This window comes from Protopterus annectens, chromosome 10.part0, assembly GCF_019279795.1.
Source record: "Protopterus annectens isolate FY-2018-M chromosome 10.part0, PAN1.0, whole genome shotgun sequence".
In the NCBI taxonomy this organism is placed as follows: Eukaryota; Metazoa; Chordata; order Ceratodontiformes; family Protopteridae; genus Protopterus; species Protopterus annectens.
In genome coordinates, this window is record NC_056744.1 from 40620504 (window position 1) to 40636406 (window position 15903).

The 15903-nt window shown below is 41.9% G+C and overlaps 1 long non-coding RNA gene across 1 annotated transcript in view; it reads right to left on the bottom strand.

The window, feature by feature from the left end:
* The window catches only part of LOC122812936, a 198144-nt gene extending 190713 nt beyond the window's left edge, over nt 1-7431 (bottom strand). Inside the window, exon 1 of the long non-coding RNA XR_006366609.1 lies at nt 6900-7431. This is a non-coding gene — a long non-coding RNA (uncharacterized LOC122812936). The remainder of the gene's footprint in view (nt 1-6899) is intronic.
* Between the last annotated feature and the right edge of the window lie 8472 nt (nt 7432-15903).

The window sequence follows — 15903 nt, forward strand, 5'->3', positions numbered from 1 at the left end:
CTTTACACTTGGCTCTCTACTTACAGGTATTACTAACACTGCAGACTGCATCTGCGCATGCATAGCAACTGGGAATCCAGGAATGTCATAGGAATTGTTCACAGCAATTTTCATTTATACACAGCATCCCTTCCAAGAGGGATGGAGTACATTACAAGAATGATTGTATGGTGTTCTCAGGCAAGCTCATACCTGCAAGACAATTCAGGAATGTTACAGGAATTGTTCACAGCAATTCTCATTCATACACAGCATCCCTTCCAAGAGCTATGAGTACATTACAAGAATGATTGTATGGTGTTCTCAGGCAAGCTTAGACCTACAAGACTGACGTTACCACTGCTACTTATCAAAAACAGGCACCTTAACGACTTATGGCTAGCTTAGGAATGGCCAGTTATTGTAGCTACAACCACATCATGACTCAAGAAAATAATCCATCTCTCCCCCTTTAGTTGGCAAAGCTTTCATAGTTTAGCAAACCACAAGCTATGCCAAACGATGAATGGAGAAGCTCTATGATGTTCAGACACCAAACTAGACACTGACGCAACTTGAAATAAGAAGTCAAAGCAAAATTCATTCGGGTGTGGGCTCTATTCCTCCTCCTTTCTCAGTTGATCAACATATACCAAAACTGCTCCAAAAATAACTTGCCATGAAACCTTAACTTAAATGGTCTTTCACCAATAAAGCTGAATAGTTTTTCTCTTTCTAGTAACAGAGATTACATCAGTGATCTTGGTTACTGCCAGGCTCAGTCCATTTACTGACTTTATTACTACCTGATATGATAAATAACGAATAAGGCACAAAGAGCTCAGTCAGTGAAACTCTTACCTAGTGCTTTAGCGACAGCTGCCCAGTAGTCTTATCTGTTGTCATTTTAAAAAGCTAAAAGTCAAAGCAGATCAAGTGCAATCCTTTCTTGAAAGCAGAAAAACCTATAACTATTTAACCTGGATTGGAGTGCACCCAATAACTGCCCTGAACAGATGTTTCATCCTGCTCACCCCCCCACACACACACAGATGACAACTTCAATCCCTATTACAAAAGCCAAACATTCTCCTGAAATCAAACACTGCAAATAAATGGTCCAAAAAGATTTGCACATAGGGCATCAACTATCCTTACAGCTGTATGATTTTTTTTTTAACTAGCTTGCGTGGGTCACTGGCAGACTAATGGGATGACCACTGAGTGGAGGAGGGTCAACCTTAAAGGAGGCATGGAATAAACAGGCTGAGGCAGAGAGAAGAAAATCAGAGAGACAGAAATGTTAGATACTGAAAAAATATACACTAGACCAAGAAAAAGATGCATACATGTCTCTAAAATAATGAACAAACTGTATTGCATTCTTCATCAGCTGCACCAACAGGTGAGAACTAGCACCTGGGAAAGAGATAAAGCTCAGAAGAGTCAATACTCTGGAACCAAACAGCAGTACTGAATGGCACCTGTATTACACACCAGACTTCCTTATGGATCAGCCCTCCTTCACCCTGTGGCTAATGGCCAATCCTGTAAACTGTAACGTACATAGTCACTTGGGTTTGCTCCTAAATGGCCATAAATCCTGCTGCTGGTGGCCGATGGGGACGACTGTGTCACCAGGGAGCATAATGCAATTTCCCCATGGCACGTGCATGCCTCCCAACATAACCCGTGAGCTACCATCACAAGTTTGGAACTGCCAAGACCTCCACCCCCAAGTCCAGTGACCACTGTGTAAGCAGAGCCTTGCACAGTCAGGACCACTACTTTCCTTCCCCCAAAATGGGCAAGTCACCAATCCCACTCTCCCCTGCCAACCTCTTCCAGTTCCTAGCCATTGCATCGATCTTGGGTCATCTCGACTTAGAACTGCATTCCATAACTTAAAGACGCTGAACAAACAGGAAAAGATCCTTCGCTCCCAAAGGATTCTTAAACAGACTGAATGAGACATATGACCATTTTGCAACGCTTACAACAAGCAATTATAAACAGTGTACAATTTTACACGCTCTGTACCCATGCAAATCAACAATGGGAATATTTGTGTACTAGAAGTATCAATACACCAAAAGCACATTTAATTATAGATACCACGACTGTCAAAACAGACCCTAGACCTCCAAAACTACCAGAACTTAAAAATTACCCTTGCAGTGACTTCTAACCAAACAAATCAAACTCTAAGAAACAAGCTCAAATAGAAAGCAAAAATATTACGCCAAATTAACCAGATTCTTATTTTCAAAAGAAACAACCTTAGGCTATTCGATTTAACCTGAAACCCTTGTGATTGATCAGACATACAGCCATGTTCACCATGCTAACAAGCTGTTCAAATAAGCAGGCTCCTATTAGCAACTCTTAACAGAGAACAGAAAGGAGGAAATGGCTTAGCCACAACAGGTGCAAGTGGGAGGTGGGGAGTTCAAGACAGACTGAAACGAGGACATACATTGCTTAACAGAGATTATACACAATACTATCCCAAGCAAAGGATGGAACTGCCCTAGAACACACTGTCTGAGGCAGTAATACAACTTATTAGGAATTCAAAAATACCTTTAGCTAAGCAAGAGAAGGATACAATGGAGTAGTGACAAAAATAGCTGTGGGCTAGATGCAACACTTGTGTGATCTGTACATTGCCAGCACCTTTATATGTTCCTAAACCCAAAAGAACCATACTAAAAATTACACACAAATAACATACCAAACACAACCCAGAACTGCCCTTCAACTAAGCAACACTATCAAAACAGTAAAGACCAGAAGTGGAGCCTGCAACAAAGCCACTATTCCAAAAGCACTATGCAGCATAGCAAACTCAGCGAAACTCAAGTGTTTCAGTATTGGCAAAATATTCTAAAACAAGCCTGCTGCTGCACTGAGAGAGACAATTTTCTCTCTTAAAGGCACCACCACCTCCAAAATAAATCCATCTGACGTTCACTCCTCTCCATAACAAAACCACCACCAGGAAATCAGAGATTTCAAATATTTGTGATCATCAGAATTCTGCCATTCAGCTATACAAATACTACAGTTTAAATGAAACGTGTTATGCTTGGAAATATTAACACTTACTGCAAATGGAAAATGTTGCTAAATAAAAAAGTGAAAAGGCATGTGCACGCAATTCACTTCAAACAGAAGGCAGCCATAGTTCAGAGAACTATACTTCATTACAGTTTGAATTCAGAACAGTAAGCATTAACCCAGCTCCAAAATATTAAATTCCTTCCACTCCCTAGACTGTGCTGCCAGAACAAAAATCACCTATCAGCCATATACCACAGTTCCTCCTCAATTTCCAAAACTAGCTTAGCCATAATGTCATGAATTTGTCATTTCTTCTTGAACATTTCTCTTTATGGCATTTTACCATTTGCCGTCCTTACTATGTTTTCATCAGGTGTGGCTCACAACCCAGGTTGAGCCCATGACTGGTCATTTTTGATCAGAGCTCTACCTTGGTAAACAATTTCTACAAAAAGAATGGCAATTGCTTCAATATGTAAACAGCACCAGAAACTATTATAAAACATTATAGACAAACAGTAAAACAAAATAAATCCACTAAGTAGGATAACCAGAAAAAAGTCTCCCCAAGTAAATGCTGCCCAAAGAAGATTGCCACTATACAAAGCACATGTGCATGTTGTGTCATTTGACTTAACTTTTTTCATATGTCTTCATAACTTATTTCCCTCACACTACAGTTTACAAAATGCTACTTAAAAAATGCAAACCAGACTTTCAAAATGTGAGGTTAGCAACCACACAACACATTTACATATTTTACACAACACACACCTTCAGCCCAATACCAGATACCCCTGCTATTGTACAGCCTGTCCAAACAGATCACCCAGAAGAGCATGGGACTTGAGAAATGTTCTGTAAATCATTTTTCATATTCCTTTCATCTATAAAAAGAAATTAGTTATCACACACGCATGAGCAATAGGACAGAGATCCAAGTGAAAAATTTTGTTCCTCAACAAGGATGACAATACCACTCCTGTTTCACCTGATCCTTTACCCTACCCCACCCATGGAGAAATGAATGATCAAGGAGTTAGTTGGGGAGGGGCTTGATAAGTCAATGGAATAAGATAATATATTCACAACTTTTATAACAGTAAGAGAGTCTCTTGCCCAAGTGACTCCCTATCATACAAACATTACACTATACACAAAATCTGACGTATTCAAGACCAAACATTTTCATAAAATGCAATTCTGAACTCCATAAGACACAACATGCACACACAAATTCTCTCCAAGTGCAGCGTTGAGTCCAATTCTGAAACTCAAATAGGCCATTACCTAATATTACACATTTCTCCAAGTATTCTCTTTCCTTCCTTAACTGGGACTCTCGAGCATCTGCATCCTGTAAGGAGACTAGCAGATATTGCTATAGCAAATATTGACATTCATTACTTTCAAATTCCAAGACTAGTTTTGCTCTTCCAACAGCCAAGAAAAAAAGGGGATGGCTATTGAAGAAAAAAAATGAAAAAAGTTTGATTAAAAATGGATGCAGCACACCAGAAAGGTATGTGCATTACACCCACATTTTCATTTTCACACGGAACACTTGCATGTGGCCTCTTTCCAAAACAACACTGATGGTGCTCAAATACAAACACACACCATCTAATGTTATACTGCCTAAACGCAGCAGCAAAGGAGGTTCACAAAGCGATTCACTACACCTTGCTGCCACTCAGGTAGCTGCCCACTAATACCATAAAACATTCCTCAACAGCACTTTAGTACATTGCTGCTACCCAACATTTCTGTTATAAAACAGTAATGATATTAAATAAAATGTTACAGCATTTTAACAAGGTAAAATAGCTGAATTTCTCTCACATGCATTAAAATTAAACAAAAACAGCACAATCCCTAAATGCACACAACACACACAAGAGAGGCAACGGCATTTGACGTGGCTGCTTATTCCACATCAACGTTATAAAAAAAAAACACAACTACTTTTAAACATCATTACAACCAACCAGCATAATAAATAAAAATATGGGCTATACTTTACTCAATAAAGGACACTTAAGTGAGTTGGCACTTTAGTGTACAGGATTATGGATACAGGCTGCTAAACAGCTTCAATCCAGTAGTGCATACCGCTAGCTAGCTCTACGGTCTCCATTTGCTTAGTGGGTGAATTATCAGCAAGTCACTTAACCAGGCATCTGGATCGTCACTAAAAAATAGATTCAGATTATAAACGTTTACCCGGTCCAAAAAAGGTGACATCTCAAAGCTGGTAACATAGCGCACCACATTTCCTGTCAAGCGAGATGCCGGGTTTCACCAATATCATCTCGTGTTATTTATTTCATATTTCTGCATTTACACTGCAACATTAAAAAGACAACTTGATATGCTTACCCAATACATAGCACAAGCACAGTCTAAACAGAACTAATACTAAAAACCACATTTCAACATACGGCGGTGTTAATAATACGTATTTTATTAAACATACACAGAATGCACTGATCCCAGACTACCGTACGAACCTGCATTTACACTAAACTATTTAACTAAAACATACTAGCCATTGCAAACAAACAGTATTAAAATTATGTTAGACTGCATCTTAACAGTGATTAATGTTGCCGAAACCTAATCCTGCGACGCTGAACCACTACTCAAAACACTTAGATCGTTTTTCAATTTCACTAATGTAGTCATTCAGCGATTCTGCTTTTGTATAAGCTCGCCGAACATTGCCATGGCAGCAGGGTCAGACGCGTCCACACAAAATGAAGTTTTTTTCCGTTCTCCTTTCTATTTTGTTATTTACACTAACATGTGCTACACACATCTACCACATTAGCAACAAAAGCAAGGTTTCTGTAAACACCAAGCTCTGGTCAGACTTGCAATAAACCGCATAAAACTAGAAAATTCAAGGTCTAAAGCCAACAATCGTGATGATTAAAAAGACCCTCAAATTAGTGCCTGCATCAAAACGTGTGAGGAGTTACAGGATGAGGCTAAAATTACCTAAAAGTCCAGGAAAACCGTTTAGGCGTATAATAAATTATTTTCATCATCCCACAGCGCAGTGTTACCAAATGTACGTATAGATTACACAGTACAACAAAGCAGTGAACAGTCAAATTTGTTAACCCTCTTCAAGTACTTCAAACCGGATTAAATTAAATGGACGCCGAACAGGGAATGCCATTTAACACGGGAGAGCTGCCCATCACACATACACGCCCACACAAGCTCCTGGCAACAAGAGCTGCAAGTCAATGAAGAGTTATTTATTTATTTAGGATCCTCTCTTATGTGAAGGAAAGGATCAAAAGTAACTGATTGAGAAGGTTTTAGGAAAACACGGTACATCACTCCTTGCCGTCCTCCGTGAATATACACAGACTTTCCGCAGCCAAGGACTGCCCCATTAAAATGTAAATACAGAAATGCTTCCGTTCACACTCTCAGCGTCTGGTCTAAAAATATGTCCTCATCTGTTCACTTCACAGTTCTAAATGACATTAGTGCACACACACAAAAAAGGCACGGGAAGCAAAGAAAGACAAAACATCCTTACAATAAGACTGCAGGGTTCCCAACACTTATAAGTGATCAAACTGCCAAACTGCCAAATTAACCCACCCCAAACTACGAAGATCGGGGCTCAAAGAGCTAGCTGTCAACTACCCGACTGTTTCCCATGCGTTGACATAGAACTGTACAAAAAGTTTTTTTTCCTTTTCTCATTCACAAGAAACAATTCGTAAAAGAGAAAAATATACGGGGATCATGAAGGCTCCATTTACACTGCACCCCCAAAATAAATAAAAAACATGTAACCATGCAGCAAATAATGTCAAAACGCAACCGATGCTTACCTTTTCTTCGTGTGGCTCTTTGGCAGCTTTTTAATTCAGTATCGCTGAAGGAGTGGATAAGCCTTTTTTCTGTAAATACCCGTAATATGACAGATCCGAACACCTATTTCCTACTTTTCTTGGCATGCCACAGTAAAAACAAAATTGCAGAGCAACATCAACTTCAAATGGGAATGATACTGTTTAGTCTCCAAGCACTGGACAATTATTTTTTTTTTACCAAATACAAACCAGCAAAAGGATTTTGCTGCAGATAAACGTCACTATAGGCAAGAGCTTCAAAGGTAGATTTCCAAAAAAATCCACGCTTCTGATCTCCAGAGTTTAAAGTGCAAATACAGGACGGGGCATCAGTCCAAGGCTGAAAATTCCTTCTACAGAGTATGGTTAAGTTGGGCTTCTGGCTCCCCTCGGAAACCTCACTGCGTTAGAAGGAACAGTGCCGCCGCAGCCATCTTGTTGTAACTGACAAGAGCAGCTCACAACGTTCCCACTAACCTAAAACAGGAAGTCGTCCATGACCCAACTGCTGTTCACGTGACTCCGACCCAAACAAGAAACACCGCTACCGCGGAGGGCGGAGGCAACATTATCGGAACTGCCACCCTCCCTCAAAAATTCCTTCGACTGGGTGGAAGCTCCGCCTTGCTGTTTCTTTGGTAACCAGCGGACTAGCCACGCCTCTGCAAGGTTTCGCGAGAAAGAAGCTTTGTTTCCCTGTAGCTGTAGCTGTTCTAAACAGAGAGGGATCCAGAGAGACTGGAACTTGGCATTTTTTATTTTTGTATGAATATGATATAAGTGGCACATAATATTTATGAGAGAGAAAGTGTATATTTTTTTGTTAAATTAAATTATCATGCCTTTCATACTAAATAGTTAAGGAGATAAAAAGGAACCTTAACTGAAATAATCCGCGTCGCAGAGCAACTGCTTGTGAATTTGGAAAGCAGTGAAAAGTATACGAATTATAAGAAACCGGACTCGCGTCGTTATGTTATCACTCCCAACTTGCTGAAATGAGCATGCCCATTGAAACAGTTACGCTTTGACTCCCGTGATCTGCAATTGCAAATAGTAAACATTGTTTGCTTTAGGGAATAGAGGGGTCAGAAAACATCGTTCGATAGGCCGCGCACTATAAACATTTTATAGCAGGATTTGAAATGTTTATGTTACCTCAATGACCTGATGGGATGGGTGTTACTCTTATTATTTATTTTATTTAGTTGTTTGTTTTTAAATGAACATGTTTTAATAAAACGTTTCAGCTCAGTAAAATCCAAATAGTAATGGTTAAGTAATATAGAGACTGATGAATGAATGTATAACAATTCTCACACAATTTACAACTTGAAATTAAATACATTTCCAGATAGCTGTGAAAGATAAACTAAGACTTTGTATAATTATTTGAAAAATATAACTAAAACTATTGACTTTAATGAATCATTCTATTTTCCTCAATGCCATTAAAATAAATTAATTGTAGTCTTTGTTTTTTATCCTTATATTCACTGCTTTAGAATACTTTCGGAGTCTCCGTTCATGGTGTACTTCTTTTTCCGTAAGTATCCTGCATTTTCATTTGGCATAGCTAGTGAAAGTGCTTAGCAACTTATCTTTGGTTTCTACCATTCCTGTGCATATTGTAAATTCTTTACTATTTAGTATGGGTGGGAGAGTGAGATTTTAGGTTTAGGGAGTGATTGGAACTTGAGGTAGGGGAAAGGAATTTAGATTTGGGAAGGGATGGGAGATTTTAAGGTTTAGGTACTTGGTGGGAGTATTTTAGGAGTAGGATCAAGATTCTGGTAGGTATAGTTAACATTGTAAGAAATGGGTTGGTGGAAGTTGGGAGTACTTGCAAACATGGCACGCTCATACAATATGCAGATGACCCGACCATTATCTGCTCAGCCCAGTCCCTACCAAAACTGCAAAAAGTCACACAGGAAGCCTTTTCCTCAGTTGAAACATGGTTATCCGATGCCCGATTAATACTCAACCCAAACAAAACTAAACTACTCATCTTCCAACCCACCAAACATACTCAAAACAACTCTCCCTTTAACATCACGGCAAAAGACAACACCACTATATACCCAACTGAACACACCAAATTGCTAGGAGTGGAAATAGACAATAAACTAAAATTTGACATTCACATATCCATGACTATAAAAAAGTCCACAAAAAACTAGGAGCGTTATACAGAAATAAGCAATTTCTCACCAAAGCAGCAAAGATTTCAATAGCAAATTCCCACCTTATCTCCACCCTACTTTATGCCTCTCCAATATATACCAACCTAAGGCAATGTGATCTAAACAAGCTAGAGACCTGCTACAACAAAATCGCCAAATCGCCACAGGGGCATCCTACCGTAGTCACCACTGTCTCTCACTTGCTGAACTGGGCTGGCTTGAACTCCCTCACCTCCTTCAGTGGTATCAACTCTCACTCGCCCACAAACTAGTAAACCATCCACTAAATGTCCCATCCCTCCAGAATCTACTCCAACCCTATCGCACCACCAGACCACTAAGATCCAGCAGCAAAAATCACTTGCAGATCACTAAAGCCAATAACTCTGCTGGTGAAGCACTGTTCTCTTGCGCCATAGCCAAATTATGGAACTCACTCCCACCCACAATTACCTCCATACCATCATGCACCCACTTCAAAGCTTTACTAAAAGCGCAACTAAAAACATGCTGGCTATGCCCTTGCAACTCCCACTCTAATATCATCCACCCCATCCAACCACTACCTTTCTTTCCACTCCACTAACTATCTTGATTATAGCAAGCTCAGATGCTCATAAGCCAGTACTTATTATACAGCACAAACTTCTTCTTCTTGTAACATTTGTTAATGTCTGGTATGCACTTCACAGATAAAGATTCTAGTTGTCTACTGATGTACTATGTTCTTCATCTGTAAATATGTTGTAAGTAATTGCTATGTAAATTGTTAATCACTATGTAATCCAATGTAAATACTGTCTGTTTATTTTAACTGTGGAGCTTTTCTCCCCGGGCCTCTGGTGAAAATGGACCTACGTCCAGTCGGACACTCCCGGTCAACAAATTTAAATAAATAAATAATAAATAAATAAATAGGTTAGTGGAAGTTGGAGTACTTGCTGAAACAGGCCAAGTGGCAGCGAGGATGTATGGTGGTTACTGAATTATTGACCCTATAAGCCTAGCCATGTGTGCCCAATATAATAATAGAGAAAACAAATATAAAGGATTTTGCCTAAATTTGAGATCTTAGTTAGCAATGACTACCCATATCAAGGAGGCCCATAGCTGAAATCCCTGGCAGGAATTTATGGTTTCTCATCCAATCATCCAGGCTATGCTTAAACAGGGTCATAGAGGGACTTTGTTTGATGTGAATTGGTAGCCTATTCCAGAGGCGTGGCAACCTGTGAGAGACAATAGCTGTATCTCTAGCAGGTCCTATTTATGTTGCAGGCAAGGTTGGGTGACCCTTGTCCCATTTGACTTGCGGATGTGCAGCATTTACATTAGGTTTGTATCCAAGATTGCTCTGTAGCCCAGTCACAAGTCTCCTCTAAGTAGTCTGTATGCTGCTTAGTACAGTGACTTCAGACTGTTAATTGGATCATAGGAAGTTACTAGGCTACTGGCCCTGAGGACCTTACAAGCCTAGCCAAGAATTTAGTCCATGTTCCAACAAGTCAGCACCCTATCCCACTGTCCAACAGGGACACAGGTGGAATCCCAGCGGTGTATTTTCTGTTCCCCATCCAGTTATGCAGGTTCCGCTTAAAAAGGTTTAATGATGTACTCTGCTTTACGTGGAGAGGGAGTCTATTCCACAAAAGGGGGAGTCTCTTGGACACAAATATGTCCCGCCAACAAGTCCTATTGACGTCACAGACCAGTTTGAGGTCGCACATGCGGGTTACTTGAGTGGAACTTGACTTGCGGATATGCAGTGGTCCCATCAGGGTGGGGTCTGAGATTGCTTTGTATGCCAGACAGAGGTCACCTCTGAGGAGTCTGTAGGAGACTGAGAAGAGGGGCAGAGCTTTTAGTCTGCCTGTGTAGGGTAGATGTTTGAGGCCCTGGATTCTCCGGGTGAGGAACCGGCTTTGTATTAGAATATTACCCCACTGTGATTTTCGTGCAGGAATGCGCGTGGCCTACACGGTTGACAGGGCTGAGTGACAAGCCATGCAGGTTATACAGTGACATGGTGAATGTCACTTGTGAATAGGTTCATAGGTAGATACTAGGCTATCTGCCCTAGGGCATTTATAAGCCTAGCCAGAGTGTATTGGCTTCCGCCTCCCTATTAGATTAGCCTACTGTGCCTCTGTAAAGTAGGTCACAGAAGGTACCCTTTTAAGATTAGTTTACTGTGCCTCTGTCTAGCAGGTACACAGAAGAGATCCCAGGGGTGAATTTGTGATTTCCCATCCACGCGTCCAGATTTCGCTTGAAGAGGGTCAGCGAGGGGCTATGTCTAACATGAATTGGGATTCTATTCCAGAGTGAGGGGAGCCTCTGGGAAATGAATCTGTCCCTCCAGCATGTCCTATTTTTGTGCTGAGGTTTAGGTCCCTGGAGCGTGTAGCTCTAAGGGACTTGGATTTTTTGAGGTGGAGCATGTCCATTAATTCTGGGTTTGACATGGCTTTGTACATCAGGCATAGATCGCCTCTGAGTAGGCGGTAAGCAACTGAGTAGTCGAGCTGCATAGGACATCTGTTTGTAGCCCATGATCCTCTTGGTGAGGTACTTTTGGGGTCTGTACAGTTGCTGCAGGTGTCAGGTAAGCTACATCCCAAAAGGGGCATTGTATTCAATTATGGGCTTGATGAGTGACGAGTAGAGGGGCACAATGACCTCTCTTGATCTAGATGCGAACCCTTTCGTGATAAGGTGGGCTATATAGAAGGTCTTTCTAACCACTTTGGCAACGTGATTATCAAAGGATAGATTACTATCTACGTTTGTCCCCAAATCTCTAATTACTTCTTCCGTACTTAATGGATTACCACCTATGTGGTAATTTGTGGGCACCTTGTTTTTCCCAAAGGGGGTGACTATGCACTTTTTAGCATTTAGCTTGAGGCCGTGGCTCCGGCACCAAGCATCTGTCTCTGTGAGACCCTTTTGGAGGATGCTTGTGTCAGCTGGAGATTCGATTATGGCCCCCAGTTTGCAGTCATCTGCGAACTTTGTCAGCCATAATCCCCCCATGTTAGCCTGAACCTCAGAGAAGTATATACCGTACAAGAGGAGTCCCAAGACTGAGCCCTATGGGACGCCACTTGTAACTGGTTTGGATTCGGACATGGCACCTGCGATTCTGACCATGTGGGTTCTATCTCTGAGCCAGTTTGCAACCCATCTTGTGATATAGGGGTTGATATTTAAGCTGGTAAGCTTATTTATGATGCCCGAGTGGGGTATTGTGTCGAAGGCTTTTGCGAGGTCCAGGTAGGCTGTGTGGACTACCTTACCCTCATCTATGGCTTTGGTAACTGTTTCAAAGAAATCAACCAGGTTTAAGAGGCAAGATCTGCCCTTAACAAAGCCGGACTGGGTAGGGTCCAGTGTCTGGAGGCTCCCAATGTCTTTGTTTATGAGTTCCATGATAATACGCTCCATAGCTTTACAGACCAGACTAGTCAGGCTTATGGGGCGATAGTTTCCAGGGTCCGTTGTGGCACCACCTTTGTGGAGTAGGACCACTGTAGCTGTACGCCATTCTTTGGGTACAAATCCTGTAGTAAGGCTAAGTTTGAACAGTGACTTAATGTGAGGGTTCATTTCTTCTTGGAGCTCATGTAAGACACAGCCTGGGACACCGTCCGGTCCCATAAATGCTGTGTTTTTTGCTTTGTAGAGGGCAGCTTTCACCTGTGCATCTGTGATGTCAGGGAGGTTACATTCAGTTGGGATAGGCATTTGCTCCTTTGGGGGGGAGGGGGGGGGTTTGCGCTGAATCTGTCTGCCAGTATGTTGGCTATGTCTGTAGGTTCGGTATATTTTGTACCATTATGCAACAATTCAGAGCATATCTGGGAGTTTCCGCCCATGTTCCTGACATAACTAAAGAAGGCCTTGTGATTATCTTTAGTGTCTGGGGCAATTTTTCTTTCGAAGCTGGCCTTTGATGATTTTATGAGGGATCGAAGTTTCTTGCTAATACTGATCAGAGATGCCTTCCCTTTTTGGGATTTTGCTCTGTCATGTAGTAGCTTCCTCCTTCTGTTGTATAGCTTATTTATGGCCGGGGTCCACCAGACCAGTCTCCTGTTTTTGGAGGAGTGAGACTTGGTTTTATTTGGGATAGCATGATCCATGCATTCCTGCAGGTGCTCATAGAATGCATTTGTAAAGGATTCTGCGGAATGGGCCCTATTATCCTCTGGCCCAGGGGCTTTGAAGGATTCCACCTCAGTCTTAAGAAGTGCAAAGTTGGCTTTAGAGAAATTCTTTACAGTGATTTCCTTGGCTGGGGGTGGGGATGGGATATGGATGTCCAGGGAAATTTGTTTATAGTCTGATCTTACCAATGAGGGGTTTACCTCTGGTGTGGAACATAGAGTCCCCATGTTGGTGATGACCAGGTCCAATATGTTGTTCCCTCTTGTGGGAGTGGTGACCAGGTTTTCAATTGCGTTAGAGTTTATAAATTCAAGGAACCGTTGGGCGAGGGTGTTTGGGCTTGAGTAGTTTTCCCAGTCAATGCTTGGGTAGTTGAAGTCACCCAATAACACAGTGTTTGGAGAGACCTTCATATTCTCCAGTGTTCTCAGGAATGCCAAGTGGGGTTCCTGTAATAGGGAGGGTGTTTTGTAGCAGGCTACAAACTGAAAGGCAGTTTTGCCCGCTGTTAGTTGCACATGGATGGTTTCCAATGCTTCGTGCAGTGCCACTAACCTGGAGGTGTAGGTATCTTTGATGAATATAGATACTCCCCCTCCTTTTGTGCTTCGGTCTGAGTTTTGGGGCCGAAACGCATGGTATGAGTTATAACCTGGTAGTGCTGGGGTGCTCTCAGGAGCCTTGAACCAGGTTTCTGTTACTGCACAGACATCGATTTTCTCCATACTGAGGAGAGCCTCGAGTGCGTGCATCTTGAGGTTTAGACTTCTGGCATTGAGTAGCATTACCTTTAGTTTTTTAATCCTTGGGTTGTCCATGGAGGTGGGTTTGTCCTTTGAGCCTTGCCTAAAAAAGGCACTATAGGGGTGGCAAGAGCCGTGGCCAGTATACGGAAGCCTAAGGGTGACAGGTGCAAGCCGTCCCTAGCGAAGCAACGTGGCTTGTCGAGCATGTCATCCCAGGCAGACAGACACTGGATCCCCTTTGAATGACACCAATACTTTAGCCAATTGTTGAAACTGATCATTTTGTCTTTATACTGTGGCATCATTCTTGGTGAGGGCAAGATGCTACTCAAGGTCAGGGTCATACCACCCTGGGCTACATGGTCAGAGAGCTCCTCTATGTCTCTTTTCATGTAGTCCAGGGAGGTACGTCTCAGGTCATTCACACCAGCATGGACAACGACGGAGTCATACTTGTACTTGCTTTGGAGTGACCTGAGTGCTTGCATTATGTGGCGGATCCTGGCACCCGACAGGCAGCTTACAGTGACCTTCTCCTTGTTCAGTCTGCTGAGCGGGACTTCAGTGTGCTGGACAATAGAGTCCCCTATAACAAGTGTATTTGGTGTGTTGTTTAGCCTTAAGGGCTGTGACTGTGAGGCACACTGATTTTGTGAGATATGTGATTCGTGGGTATTGTTGAGGGGTGGCTGTTGCTTGGATATCTGCTTAGGAGGTCTTTGCTGTTTAGGCAGATTTTTATTTAGAGCCTCCGAGTATGTTTTTGTGTGTTTATGTGTTGGGTATGCAGATGCAATAGGTCTGTGTGAGACTGGATTTGTGGTGTGGGTGGTTACCTTTTCCTCCTGACTGACTGTGCCAGTCTTGGGTTGAGAGAGCTCTGCCTCCAGTTTGGCTGTGTAACTGCATCTCTCACATGTATTAGGGTTTGTTGGTAGGAGGAGAGGGTTGTCTGTGTACATAAGGCAATTGTAACATTGCCTCAAAATTCCCAGATTCACCAGCTGGACTGGAGAGTAACCTTGAAACTGACCCTTGGACATTCCAGATTAGTATAGGGAACTGGTTTTTTACTGATCAGATTAGGGAAGGGAACTGATTTTTCACTTGATCAGGAAGGACCAATTGGGAGCCTAATACTTATGAGAAGCCAAGGAGGGTGTAGTGCTTTAGTTAGTTAGTGTTTCCTTATAAGAGCTGAGCAAGTGCAGGGCTTTGGAAAGAGAATAGAGTGATTACTTTGAGAGTTTGAACAGTTCTAAGGGAAAAAGTGAAGAGCAGACTTTGTGGAGCCTGGAATAGTTTAAACCTGTTTAGGCGGCGCTGCCAGACGCTGCTCAGTGGGCAAAACCACGCAAAAAGAGAGTTGTAGGGTTTTAAGAGAGAGAGATCAAGGAGTTTAGAATTGACCCAAAATGGCCAATAAAACTACAGCTTCTAGGTAGTAACCACTCCTCCAAGGACAGGCAGGCTGTTCAGTGTTAACCACTCCCACTGGTGAACACAGAGACTTCCCTTTAGCCCACGCAAGCACTGGCCTTCTACAAACTTCGAAACAGTTCAGAACAGCAAATCTGTAACTGAACTTTCTTAACTTTCAGAAAGTGGGAAAAAAGCAAGATTTTTTTGTTTTTTTTTTCTTTTTGTTGTAGTTTAAAGGTAGCAGAGATACACAAGCAGCAAAATAATCACAACAGTGCAATAAATGACCCCACACTTGAGTGCTAGGTCAAAATCAGGTAAAATGCAGTTTTTAGAGAAAAAAACGATTTTAAATTAAGTGCAACACAGGAAATGCAGTAAACAGGCTCTAGATGTGTTCCAAGTACTGTTACTGTTACAGATATAAACTTTAGCAAGCCGGAAAATGCCAAAAAATAG